Source organism: Candoia aspera, chromosome 6 (genome assembly GCF_035149785.1).
Source record: "Candoia aspera isolate rCanAsp1 chromosome 6, rCanAsp1.hap2, whole genome shotgun sequence".
Taxonomy (NCBI): Eukaryota; Metazoa; Chordata; class Lepidosauria; order Squamata; family Boidae; genus Candoia; species Candoia aspera.
The window spans coordinates 62,704,022-62,719,353 of record NC_086158.1 but is presented as its reverse complement, the minus strand read 5'-3'; positions in this window follow the sequence as shown (position 1 = coordinate 62,719,353).

The window sequence follows — 15,332 nt, the reverse complement described above, 5'->3', positions numbered from 1 at the left end:
CTGTCAGTCTTTGCAGTTGAAATGCCATGTGCTATATAGTCTGAAGGACAGGTTTAATGGTATAAGTCTGACAAACTTGATACATTTGGTTCAGTTTGGAAACTGGGTTCTACTTTGACTCTGAAAGGTTTCCATAGCTTCCAATGCAAGCTGGATGTCAGTGGCTTTAATGATTCATGACTGCTTGTTAGGCTTTATTTATGAAGAAAGCACCTAGAATCATGTGAATCTCCCATGCTTATTTCATCCCATATCCTCAAAATATCAAGGCTTTCTGCAATTGGAATTGGAAGTCTGCCATGGCATAGCCAAGAACTACTTTCATCAGGTAACCTTAGGTGCTTGTGAACAGGTGCTAGATTCTGCTTTTTTTGTCCCCAAAGCCAATGTCATTCCAAGCAGGCTGCTTCTGTCTCTGTGATAAGTTCTTGAAACATGCTAGACAAGAGTTTATTCTTCATTGAAGTAAAGGTAAAGTCTTTTTGAACTGAGCTCCGAAGTGCCTATGTACTTTTCTTGACAACAGTATGAATGTGTGGTCTGCCTTCTTCCACTGTATGGACTGACTTCGCTATAGTTCCAAGTTTTCTTGAAGTCTCCCACCCAATTACTAACCAGATCTGACTGTTTAACTTCCAAGCTCAGCCAAGTACTGTTCCAATTCAGGCATGCTTTACTAAGGACCTTGTAAATTCCTTCTGCTATTAATGTACATTCAACTTCAACTGGAAATAGCTAGTTTTCTCCATTTCTGTAACCCAAGCATAAAAAGATATAAGAAATGAAAGAGTCCCTCTTGGGGGAGATGGGTGGTAACAAAAATTGAATAATAAATAAATAAATAAAATGTTCATCACTATTTCACTGAACACACAAGGATGATTGCAGCTGTACTAGGTAAGTTTACCTCCAATGTAGTGGGTGATAAATAGACTTATTTCCTGGCATGTGGATTCAAACTGAGATGTCCATAGTATCCAGCATTTTCATCAAAACGACACACTGTCACAATACAATTCTGTCCCCCCCATTCTACATGCAAGCAAGATCACAACATATGCCCCAAAGGGGCACATCTTGCATCATGTTGGCATGACATAGCTTTCGTCACTTGCCTCTTTGTCCATCCCTGTAGTTACTGCTGATCATGGATATCTGTAGGAAGGAACCTTCATGCATTTCAAAGCTCCTAAACTATTGAAAGTTCTGCATAATCAGGATTCCAGATTGCATTGGTCTTCAGATTCATAGCTGTAAGCAGGAAGGCTCTCTCCTTGCAGACAATTGTGGGTGGCTCCTATGTTTTTAGAGGTGGGGATAAGCAGTGTAGTCTCACCCCCTTTCATATTTATTCAATACATGAAGAAGATTTCTGATGAGAGCATAATTGCAGCAAACTTCCTTTGACAACAAGGTCAGAAAGAAAGCCACTAGCTCTTGGAAGACACTGATAAAAGACTACCTGCCTGTTCAGGGCATCTTCCATTCCATTATTGATTTCCATCCAGTGGCCTTAGCAAAAAAAAAAAAATCATTACAGTAAAAAAAATGTTAAAACTATGTATGATGAAGTGCAGAAAGTACACAGTGATGAACAACATAAACATAAGCAAGTTATAGTCTCATCAGTGCAGAGAGAAAGGAACAGTTCATCAACCCAGTATCATTGGCCTCGCACTGATTCAGCAAAACTCCATTCTGCCTCGAGCTTGCTATTCCAGGGTCACCATTGACAAAAGTTGCCTGGTTCCATAGACAAAGTTTCCCTTTGTGGAGTTACAGCTGACTATAAATGCTTTTCATCTCAGTTTAGGCCAAGTGATCACATAACCAGTTCTCTTGAATGCGCTCTTAGCCAATCATTGAGGTTTCAGTAATTAAACAGATAGATAGATGATAGACACACACACCATAAAGTCATAGACAAATGCAATAAAATCTTGGGCTTACATAGTAGTAAATCATAAGTAAATTCTCTCAGGCTTGCACAAGAGTATGGGCAAGTGGAAGGATGGCATATTGGATTTAGCTTCATTGTTCATCTGCAGTCTCAGTCCAGAGATATGCAAAGTTACTATTGCAGTGTTGATTGCAAGATAAGAGAAACTATAACAGATCTTATTGGATCAATGCCTACGGTTCTTTCTCGTCTCCCAACACGAAAAGCTCTTTGACCTGCCCAGCCTCACATTATATCATAAAATCCTTTGGAAATGTCCAGCCATTTCAAAACAACGTGTTATATGATATTGCTATTTGGGAGAAAACTTCCTTAAAGTTCCTTGTATTTAATTCATGGCCTTTTTCCTCAGTTCTTTGGAACTCGGCAGGTTTTGACAATATATGTTACTCTATATGAAAATGAGCCAACTTATTTATAAACCAGTCTGAGTAACACTTCTGGAATAGCAGAGTGCCAAGTTAATTTGGAATCTTTCCGGGAGCCTTTGGACAACCACTAAATGAATTTTCAGGAAGGGACAGGGTACTGAATTATTGAGTAAGGCAATGTACATGATGTTCTATTATGTGAGAACACTGGAAGTTGCTTTATACTAAGGCTATTGATTCTACACCGTCTGACAAGGCTTCAGGCAGGAGTGTTTTAGTCATAACTGAAGACACCAAAAAATTAATCTTTTGTCTCTGAAGCAGGTATTTTATCACAGAATAACAAGAGTGGCAATAACCTTCCCAGCCTGGTCCCCTCCAGAGGCCCAGGGAATTGAACTTCAGCACCTTTGAAGAACACCTGGTTAGAAAAGACTGAAAGAATCCCCCCAGGTTTATTTTTAGATAAGTCACAGCAAATTTTGCCAGAAGTCCTCTAATCAGCCTATAGAGGGCGACCTCCAACCACAGAAAAGAATGTCAAGCACAGTTGACATGTTAATCCCTTCCTTTCAGCAACTCCCACTTACAGGAGACTCCAAAGTGCATATGCATCACCATCTCTGAGCAGCTCCAGCTGTATGAATTACTGATTGCAAGGAGCCAGGAACAGTGTCCTTTGGAAGGAGACTAGTTTCTGAGCTCTAATCTTTCACTAAGGATGTTATACAAGTGAAAAAAAAATGCATGAGTGAAGGTCACAAATAAGTCTTTCTGACATTTTGCTTTTAGTCTCAAGTCAGTGAGCACTTTGGTTTTGTAAATTTTAACAGCAAAAATATTTAACCTTCAAAATTGATGGCCTAAGGTAATAGCAGGGGGGTAGGGGCATGACAAAAGAACAAGTATTTCTGCCCATTAGCTACTGGAGCAATCATGCATTCGCATCCCTCTGCATTTGTGCATATGCACACAGCCTTAACTGTGAAAATACAGCATGACATACTGTAGTTACCGAAAAAAACTTAACACAAGGCAACCAGTCAAGCACCACACTGTTTGCAATGAGATTCCAGTTCAAAATGTTGCCTGCGATTCCCATACAAATGTATGGGATGCATGGAATAAGAAGGGAAATGCATACCTCAACTCCTGCAGCACACAAATTGGCCAACTCCCTTCCCTGTGCAGGGATGAGACTGTTTTTCCATTGCTAGTGTGGCCTCCATGACCACTTCTTTTCTTCCTGTCCTCACCATTGTCCACACAGAAGAAAACCAAGATACCCGGCAGTGGAATTCCACTGACTCAGCATGTATCATTTACAAAACCTGATGACTTCTTCAAGGAATTTATACCCCACAACTTATTACAGCCACAGGACAGGGCCCCTCTGTCCTCTTATTATTTCTTTCTGTATCCGGAAGGCTCTGCTTTTCTTTTTGGCCTGCAAAAGTGGTGAAAGAGGAACCCCTAATTTAATTATGCTTATGGGTATTTGAGCATTTCATTAAATAAAGCCAAATTTATTTTCTCAGCAGGCCAGAAAGGGCTTGTACATCTGTCCTCCACATATGCTGCAGGGATAGCTATATGTCATCCAAATTACTAGGTCACAAAGAACTAGTAAAATATAAAGAACCTCACTGAACTTTTTACCTGAAATGACCTTGAGGAAAAAAAATTGGTCATAAGTGTGAAACTTCAAACTGCTGTCTAGGGACTTTTGTTTTTTTGCAACTGGTTACAGCAATTTGCAACTTCTACTTCTTCTGTCCTCTGTTCTTGCGTTATTTTACTGGTTGGCATCTTTTTTCCCACTAGTGATCCCAGCCAATTAGGGATTTTCTCGTGATGCTATCCATGGACAAAGCCTATTTTTGTTAATGGAATAAACATTAACCAATTTACTCTGATAATGCACCTGTGATAAACCTGAAAATTCCATGGTTTTGGCACCGACTAGTCACATATCCTCACATCTATGTGATCTCAGGACTGTTGGGAGGAGAGGAAGTAACTCAGGTCACAGACCTTCTTATATGCTAAGATCTTTAAACTGCTTCAACTCCCATCTCATAAATATTACTAAAAGTAAAGGATGAAGTTCCTTTGAATTTCTGATATTTTTCAGCCAGTCACCAAGGAGCACTCTGTTATTATGGAGTCAGATTTCTTCTCATAGCATTCCTGTTCTGTATATCGGGCCTTTCTATTTTCCTTGTTTCTTTGTTCATTTGTTACCAATGAAGGTAGTTGACAGTGCAATTAATGCTGCGCCCAAATCCACCTTGCAATTTCTCAAAAGTTTCTTCATCTACAAAAGTAAGATCTGTTCTCTACTTCATTCTTAGGGTACTCCTCCTGATGTTGTTGCTGTTTCCCATTATAGAGCTTTTTCTCCTTCTGAAAGCTCCAGACAGCCAGTTCTTCCCAATCTGAAAAGCCCAACAGGAAGAGTTGCCTCATGATTTCTTCTCTGGAATTTAATGGAAATTTGGAAAGCCGGGGGGCTGCAGATCATGGGCGAATTTAATGTACAATTATATATATACATTGATACTCATAGTCTCTTGGCCACCTTGGAAGTCAATAATTCCAACCACATTCTACATATGAAAATTTAATTGAAATGTTCATCTCCTTTGAAAAACACTTTAAAAGTAAAACTCTCTTTCATCAAAGTGAATGTGAGCTGATATTAAAATATGCAGAAGGTATTTTTTTCCCCTCATAAAACTTCATGCAGTATCACTTTTTACTTTCTGCTTCAGAGTGTTCAAGAAGGCCGCTATTCTGCAGCTGCAAGTACTACAAGGTATCCTTTGCAAAACAAATTCAACTAAGTGTACCCACCCTTTTTTCAAGTCATGCTCAATTTAATATATGCACAAAATACTGATGATGAATTTGCTTATAAATTAAATTATAGTATGTACGATCCTAGAGACCCTTTAAACAATTCTTGTAATGATTTGGGGTAAAATATATCTTAGTGGTGGCTTAGAATAAACTGACAATTAATTAATATAATACCAAAATTATTATTCTTTTTATAGTACAGCATTTAAGATAGCAGCCTAAAGAGAAAACATTATAAGGTAGGAATGAAAATATTAGGTGAACAGCATAATACGCTAAGATGAAATGCTCCAATTAATGAATCTTAGAGATGAAATGTTTTTTTTTAACATATTATCACCTGTATTAAAATATGTGATGAGATAGCTCTATCTAAGAGCATCTTTAAAAAGGATTAAGTGTTCAGCATTTCTAATATATTTTTGTTGTTTTTGTATATGGTAATACTATGTTGAATTCTTTGGAAGTAATTAAAGCTGAAACCGATCCAGCTTCTCTGCGTGTACAACGCTTCTTACAATTTATAGCTAATTGGCAGGTGAGCAAGATAAGTAGCATTGAACGATGCCACTTGATGCTGTGTCTGCCCAGAGGAGCACCCAGAAGCCTTTCACTCAGGGAGGGGCGATTCATATATGAATGGAAGAGGGGCAGAGTGAATTTTTACCTGAGGAAATTAGGCAAGTGCCTTACCATCTGGAAGAAAGAAGTCTTTTGCATTTCAGGAAATGGATGAGAGATGACAGGAAACCTGAATGCTAGGAAGCCTTTAAGTTACTTCACTATTTGGGTGAAGTAGCAGAATAATGATATTTGACTTATAGTCCCACCTTGTCAGTGATCACTTACCATTAGTAGGCCCCTTTTCCTTTAACTCTTCAGAGCAGGTCGACAGCCCCAGATTCAAGCTTGCCCTTCATCTGATAGATACCTTCAACCAATATGGTGTAGTAAAATACTGACTGCTACAACTCAATTTCCTGAATCCTCACAGGTCAACCATTTACAACTGGGCTTCCAAAGGGAATGATAAAGATAAAATGGCCCATGGGCCTAATAATGTCTAGTAACTTCATGGGCACAGAAGTAGCCTACATTTCAGTACCTGAGATGAAGAGCTCAAATGATGTTTCCATGTCTCCTTCCTGGTGCCAAAACTTTGGAATGTCTCATTTATGGCTTCCTCCCACTCTATTCTGCTATATATCTCTGCTATCTATCTCAATTAAAAAAAAAACCCAGCAACTTCAAATGCCTTGCTTGCTTACTTACTTACTCAGAAATGTTAAACAACTTTCTGGTGCCTGAACAGCAAATTTAACTTTACTTGTCTGTGTAGTGACGCTGCCTTTTTTATTTGTTTGAATACTTGAATTGTTGCTTTCCAGGCAGTATTGTATGCAAAGATTTGAACTCTTCCTAAAGATCTGCAGATTGTGGACACATCCATGTTGTTTTCTTGGCAATTGTCTGGAAACAGTACAGTATTGCCTTCTTCCAATACGTTTTTCAAAAAAGTTTTCAGGATACTCTAAGGAGCTCTAACCATGTTTAGGTTTTTTTCTTTTTTAAATCAGCCAAAAGTCGCAAAATGCAGGCACTTGCTGTTTAGATTGCTTATGGCATGCTGGATTTTGAGGATACAAATATTGGCTTAGATAAAAGCCTTTCTCAACTTAGCTGAGACAAGCCACCCCCAATGTGTTGGATTATAAACCCAGCATCCCTAACATGCCTAGACAATATGCGTGGCAGTAAGGATGTCTAGGGTTGGTCCAATCAACCTGAATTTCACCTGATTGGAAAAGGCAAGCTTCAATCAACTATACTTCTAAAACTCCAATTTAACCCATTTTTTTGAACTGTGAAAATCTAACATTCTTTTTCCACAGGAGCCAGTCAAATTTCACAGTGGTACCTTGAAGACTTACTCAATGGTTGTTTTTTGCATGATATACAAATATTTCACTGTGCAGACCCTAAACAAACTTCCAACCCTGTATTCTAAATTTCTTTTTCAAGATCTCTTAGTACATTTAGTTTGTATATGGAAACAAGGCTGTTCCCAGTGTGCTCTAAGAGATTATGTCAATGTCTCATAAAGTTTATATACATGGGGTTTCTTTTGATTGTGGAATAAAAAGGGCTTCATTATGTCAGGCATGAGGTAGAGCTAGTTTGGAAGCATAAAACTGAAACAAAACTAGTTATAGATATCCTATTGTCTCTATGAAGGAACACCCTGTCTTTAGGTATGTAGATCTACCAGGCTTAAAGGTTTAGCTTAGTTTAGTTCTAGTATAATGGTGATTTCACAGGAAAACAAAAATCTGCTTTTTGCATAGAAAATAAGTTGCATAGAAAATCTTGTTGAAATATCAGTATCAATTGAAAGAAATTATCTGAAAGTTTATATCTATCTGGTATGATACCCAAGAATGCACTATAAGATTTCCTGCCCTCCGTACAGAACCATAGCACTCAATGTTCCCTGGTTATTAAAAAAAAAAAGGGCTGTACCTAAATTCAACTTCATTCACTCCAGAAGGAATCAATTAAACTTACCTCTAAGGAAGGTGAGCAAGAAAGAGAAGGATTAGTTTTTATTCCCCTTGTGTTCACATATCATTCCAAGCTCCACATGACACAAGAGTTTAAATGGATCACTGCTTAGTCATTTGAGCTGCTCTTTGGCTTAAAAATGTCAAGTGTAGGGCAAGCACCTGCATAGTTCAAGTCTGTAGGAACTGACACCAAAAAGATAATAATGCTCGGAGTAAATCACTGAAACTGAAACTGACATGACATGAAATGATAGTGGTTTTGTTGCACAGCAAAAGCCATTCAAATATACACAATATGCATGTATTCTGAAGAATAAGGCATACTGATTACCCTGCACTAAATGTGTACTGGACTTCAAACTTAGAAGCAGTTATACTGGTCAGCTATTATTGTGTCTAGTGTAGGGATTAGCAACATGATGTCTTTCAGATATTTTGGACTACAATTCCCACAATGCCTTGTCATTTGCTATATTGGAGAGTTGAAGTCCAAATCATAACAGAACGAGTATAATGTGTTGGAGAAGAGGTGTCAGTCAGAAAATCCATGGCCAGAATCTCACAATATTCTGATTTTTTTGGCAACCACATGGACGAGAGGGGTTGGAGTGGAGTGACAATCATGCCCATCAAAATGTTATTTTGCAGTTGATCTAAACTGTGCATCCTTTGTGTCATGAATCCTGACACAATTAACACAAATTACACAATGTTCATCATTTTAATGACATATGGTTCCTACTGGACAATTCTGGGGGTACCTCTCATTCTCAAGCCTTATCAATGTTCTGGAGATCACAGCCATATTATGCAAGAGTAATGTTTTATTTAAAGCATTTATTTATTTATTATAAAATGGGTGGCCCACTTTTCATTATAACAATAATATGCTCCAAGTCTAGTAACTAAGCAATCCTGTTGTGAATCAAGAAATTCTTTCAGAGGAGCACCACTGCTGTGAATTAGATAATTTTTCTTTCAAATTTATTAGATTATTTTAATTTTTTTCTTTAAAATTTCAAAATAGGAACATCACTAGATAGCATTGGTAACAGAAAGATAGAGAAAACTCTTACACTTTGTTGTCATAAAATGCTTGTCAGGATTTTGCCTCCCACATGTAGTAGCCCTATTAGCAGCTTTATCTGCAATTAGGAATACAATAGGTGTATACTGTGTAAGATGCTAGGCATCCTGCTTTAATTCTTCTCACCTTCAGCCTTCTACCATTTTTGCTTTGCCAAAGATTTTCAGAGATAAGAGAGTAGCAGGCTATGGATAATAGGAGAGAGATGCAGGTGACCATTAGTGTCACCTGGTAGGTTCTAGGAAGCATGTCTTCTTGTCACAGTGTCTGCTCTATGGATCAGCCTCCCTCTGGAGATACAAACAGTCCTGACCCTATTATAATGCTTTGAAGACCAGGCTCTTCCCCCAGGCATTGTGGCTAGGATGTTAGTTATGGAACTGTGGTGTGATGTGTATATTTTGAGATTTTAATGGGGGAGGGATTTACTTGGGTTCTTCATTGTATTTTATGGTTTGATAATGTTTTTATTTTGTTCACTGCCCAGAGTTTTATTGGATAGGTAGCCATGTAAATCTAATCAATCAATCAATCAATTAATCTTATATGGAGAAAATTATAGAGTACTAGGACAATATGTCTAGACAACTGCTTCACTATTCTTGGTGGGACAGATTGAAGTGTTCTTTTTTAGGGAAGAAAGTACAATAACACCTTTCTTGGAAAGAATAAATATTCTGAGTATCTTTTTTCCACAAAGTCCATAATCATTAAACTACATAAGATTAGGGTTCCATGGGTATTCCACTTTCTCTATTTGCAGGGTACGTCCCAATAATAAAGTCTATGCCATCATGCCCTAAAGTAAGTTTATTTGGGGAGGGACTCCTTTTGACATTCTAGAGGCTTTTTATTGAGGACAAGGGAACAATGCAAAAAAAAAAATGTCTATATCTACTGTAGGGAGATTAATGTTCACATAAGGTAAGATAGGTCACTGCTGTGCTGAATGACACTATCTCAAGCAAGAGTTTTCAACCTAGAAAGCATAGCCAATGCTGAAGTTGCAGTTAACAACATCTGGAGCACCTCCAGTTGAATAGCCCTGATCCATATTCTAGTCTGACTATAATTTTGCTCTCCATGAATTCATATAAAAGGATGCAAAGGCCATTGTTTTCACCTGGTGTTTCCCATTATCAAAGGGATGTTTTCTTAGAGCCAGAAAATTCTGAGAAGCTACTGACATAGTGACAGATATATCCTAAACCTGTATCTTCCTGACTTTAAACACAACCTGAATGCCTAAACAGGGTATATGAGTCTCTTATACTGCAGGTTGACATTCAAATTATAAAACTGAGGAATTCCAAAATCAATGTAAGCCTCACACATGAAAATGGCCATTGCTATCTTTATTCAGATGACCTGACCTGACTATTGCCATTGCAGTTTTCTGCTAGGCTCCCTGAGAAATTAATATCTTTCTAAGGTTTTGTTCGGTTATTATTCCTCAGATCTCTTAACCTCCCATACTTCTGCTACGTTACCTGATGGTAACCACCATATCACTTGAAATGCCAACTGGCAATGTTAACAGTTAAATAGATGGTCTCATTGTTCTATGCAAAGGAGTTATTGGAACTATATTTATGCTATCAACACATGCAAATAAGAGAGGTCTTCTGCCAGGTACTCTCACTATGCATGTAAATTTTAAGAAAATTGTATTTGTTTTAAATATACTTTGATGACGCAATATGGATAAAGATATGCTGAAGTGACACTGAAGATTTACATAGGCAATGTGGGTCGATAAATCGTATTTAAAAATACTTTCTGGTCAATGAAAGGTTAAATGGAATTGATAATCATGGTATTTCTTCCCTCTCTCCCTCTCTCCCTCACTCTCTCAGCAAGTTTAATAAGCAATATCAAGGGCATCAAGGCCTCTAGCTTTTGAAGATTTAAGACTTTTAAATGTGAAGCACCTCATTATATCTGAATATTTTCAATACAGAAGATAAGACATTGATGATATGACACTAGTTATCAGTGGTATTTGTTTGACTTTGAGTTCCATTTGAAATGTACACCATTTGCCTTTTTTTAGTGGATCGTGGAATCAAATACTTATAAACTATACAGTATAAGATGATGTATCGCTTTTCAAATAAGAACATAAAAAAGAAGACTGTCCTGTTTTCTCGCTTTGTTTAAATAAAGAGCTATTGTACTTTGCAGCGTATAACATTTGCTACACGGCCAATTGACTTCCTTCCTCTTAATCAACTACAGTGTTTACCTTCTTATACAAACCTTTTCAAAACCATTAAAACTAAGAGGATTAGCATCACATTTCTGGCAAAATGTGCTTTTATTTCAGCAAATACCACTTTCACTCTCAGAAGAGATTAAAAAGCCTGAAAGAAATGGTTTCTTCATTGTTGCACACTTACTGAAACAGACATAAACTATATCTCTTTCTCTTTTTTAAAAAAAAAATACTCTCCCTTTATCCCATTAAAGAGGATTGGAAATGAATTCAGTTACTGGGGAGGAGGAAGGGAAGTATCCTGGAATATGGATTACTTCCCAAGAATGTAATTTAGAAGTTCAAAGTTCACTACATAGAGGTAACATCATACTAGGTAGGAATCTGTCAGGTACTGTTGGCTATGCTGCCTTAGCTAAGGTGTCATTTCTGTTAAACTGGTTTTAGTTATAGTGCTTAATGAAGGCAATCATTTTGGCACACTGCTTAGCTTTTCATAATGAAATGAGCAAGTCACCATTTTGTTCAATAAACATATTTATTACCTATAGAAGATCATAGAATCATAACGTAGCAATGCAGTTTAAAGTGTGTGTGACAAACAAATGTTCATTCTCTGCTTGAAACATCCAACGAAGCGAAGCTCATCACTTTCTTTGATAATCGGTTTTACTGTCAAACTGCTCTTACTATGAGGAAGTTTCTCCTTACTTTTAACCAGAATCTGGTTTCTGCAATGTAAGAACATTTTATCTATATACTGCCCTCTTAAATAACAAGAGCCTTGATCTTCTGTGTAATACCTCTTCTGGAATTTAGAAGGTATTACCAAAGTTCCCCTTAATTAACTTTTTCTCATGACTTAACATACCCACAGCCTTTAGTATCTTCTTAGTTTCCAGGCATCATTATTTCCCTTTTCTGCAAGTCTGTATTTGAATTATTCTCTAGATGTGGTACCCATAACTGAATACAGCATAGATGTGAAAGTCCAACCAGTATGAAAATTATACTTCTATTGTTATGGTTGAAATTTATTTTTGTCCTACTGACAGTCATGCCACGTTGTACTTCAGATTCAGATTCATCCTGTGATAAATTACAATTCCAAGGTCCTTTTCATACGTATTGTAACCAAGCCAGATATCTCCTATTGTATGACTATGCACTTGAGTTTGTCATGATCAAATTTCATTTTATGCCCAATTAGCTAACCGATCATGATTATTTTTGCATTTAGTTTCTCTTTTCTTGAGTTTTAGCTAGCCCATCCCGTTTTGGGACATTTGAAAATTTAATAAGCACCCCTCCATTTCCTCATCCAAATAACTAATTAAAACCTTGAAGAACATTGGACCAAGACTGAACTCCATCCAGAGGCTCAATTCATGCTTCCTTAAGCTAGCCTAGTATTTTTGTGCATGTATTAAAAAAACCCTATAAATACTTCTTTCCATACCTGACTGTAAACATATTACAATGATAGTAAATAGTTAACAATGTGATCCCTTTCATTATATACAATGGTTAGTTTATTTTGCTTAATGCAGGACTGACAAATTACAATCCACAAAAGCTTCCTTCCTTCCTTTCTGTAAAATAGGTTGCAAGATTAAGACTGTCAGAGTTTAATTTACTATTTTGTCCCTTCACCTCACCAGCTGTCCCCAAAACTCTTAACAGTCAGGATGAAAAATTCAGCCACACCCACACCTCTGAAGTTACCACATCACAGGACAGGCCACATTCCAAAGCCCTCAGTGGCCAAAAAAGTAGACACAAATAAATTTTGAAAATGCACCTCCTAACCTAATGTATACCTTGATTATGTACTTTGTGGTTGTTTCGATATTCCATATCTGCTGATGGATAAATGTGGCAGTTTAACTTTCCTCTAGAGCAAACATTTTAAAATCTCAACGTCTTTCATTTCCTGAGTCAGAAAAATTATGTGGTGTTTGGTAAGTTATTTTTTTAATGAATTGAAAAAATATATCTTCACCTATTTGCAATAGCCAAATTCAATAGACTGGCCTATTCCTAGCATGGAAAAATCCATGATCCATCTACCTGTGATATTGTTAGAGATGAGGAACTTGTTATTTTTAATGTAATTTCCTCTCCCTGGAAGGACAAAACTCATTTTTTATTCTTATTAAAGAATAGTGTGCAGGATCACAAAGAAAGCTGAGAATGGAAAAAGCACGCCAAATGCAAACTAAAAACCCTCGGTACAAATGAGATCCCTCCCCCCGTAGAATCTTCCCAAGCTCACAATCCCAGGTGCTCCTAACGGCTTCTGATGGTCCGTGGGAAAAGTCCTTGAACACAGCACATAACCCAAACACATTCCATTGAAATGAACATAGATACAGAGCTTGGCACAAGGTTTCACAGCAGCTCCCTCCCAAACAGAAACGTGCGTCAGCGCCATGGCATGTGAAACGTTACGATGTACAGTGCACATTGAAACAGTGAACATGACAAATGGTTGAATTGTTCACCATTCATTCATTCATTCATTCAGTCATTCTACAATATTAATTTCCCAGTAAATTAATGAAAGGTTTCTTTTCTTAGCACTCTTTCTAAATCAAACGCAAGCCAAACAGCACCCATTAAAGGTAAATTTGATAAGTACCTAAAATAGACAGATTGGCTCATGTCACTCTTAAGTGTGCTTATTCACAAGCTGCGCTATTCTACATTCCATTTTGAAAAAAATACAACTGCATAAAAATTCATATAGTTAAATACACATTTTGATATATTTTCTCACATTTCTAAAGTTGCGATGCCTGGGAATAAATCCCCCTGAACTCTAAGTTGATGTAAATTTTTAGTCAAATTGTTAATTTCTAAATTATTTTGATTTAAAATATAACTTTAAAGGCATCTTTTGGAATAAAAAATTGCTTTGAAAAATTTGGAGAAATACCAAAGTCAAAAGATAACAACATTACAATCACATACAAGTAGTCCTTGGGTTACAACAGTAATTTGGGACCAGGATTGTCATCACTAAGTGATGCAATCATAAAGCACAACATCACGGGACTGCATCTGTTACTGACAGCAATCCTGGGCAGTCCCAGTTGCCACTGTAACCACAAGACACATGAGTCATTAAGCAGGAAGTGGCACAAGTCCCAGGTAAGCAGCATGGGGGTGCATGGGGGTGCTGTGGGAAAGTGGAGAAGGCTAGGGGGAGGGCCTGGGAGGGCCAGCAGAGGCTGCATGCAGGTGGAGGGATGCAGCAGGCAGGAGAAAAAGCAGTAGTGACTTACCAGACTTTGTCACTACTTACTTACTGTAGAACAAAGTGACTTATCAGACTTACCAGTAGTGACTTACCCATTGACTTTGCTTGTGGGAAGGCAGAAGGGAAGGTCACAAATGGTGATTGCATGACTGCAACTCTCTGAAACATCATAATTGTGAGCCAGGCACCAAGTGCCTGGCTCACAATCACATGACCACAGGGGTGCTGCAATAGCCAGAACTTTGAGAACTGATTGTATGTCCATTTTTTCAGCACTGCCGTAACTTTGAACAGTCGCTGAACGAATGAATGTAAGCTAAGGACTACCTATATTAGTCTAGTAGATCTAGTCAATATCATCATCATCATCATCATCAACATCATCATCATCATCATCTCCCAAACTATGTTATTATGCTTCTCTATTTAGGGTTACAAACATAAGTTACTCATTGTTGCATTGGTCTTCATAGATTTGATTGTCATTGCCCTGGCCCTCCACACTTTTATTTGCTCTGTGAGCCTCAATTATTCCCACCTTGCATGTTTGTTGATTACTAACTCTGTCTTTATGTACATAAATTCTCTTGCTTCTGCTTTGGGCTCATCCTTAGATTTTATCCTATGAATTCTCTCTTTGTTCTATAGGTAGAAGCTACACCAAAATATGGCATCACAGGCCCAGATGGCTTGCTTTCAATCATGCAGATCAAATCATACTCAAATCATTTGACTTTAGCAGTTTGCATACATAGTACATACATTAATACCACAGGGCAAGATGTAGCTATGGAAGGACCTAAAAGCAGCTTAATTTAAACCCTAATTCAGAAGAGTTAAATGCTATAATGCCCAAATCTTTTAAAAGGGAGGGCAAGAGAGAGAAAGGGCACAATAGATCCAGCTCCATATGCTGTACATTAAAAGGTTTCTGATTTTTTCCAAATGATGACCTGCTGAAGGAAATGATGTATCACGCCACAGTAGCTGGTTGTCTAATTGCAAACCACG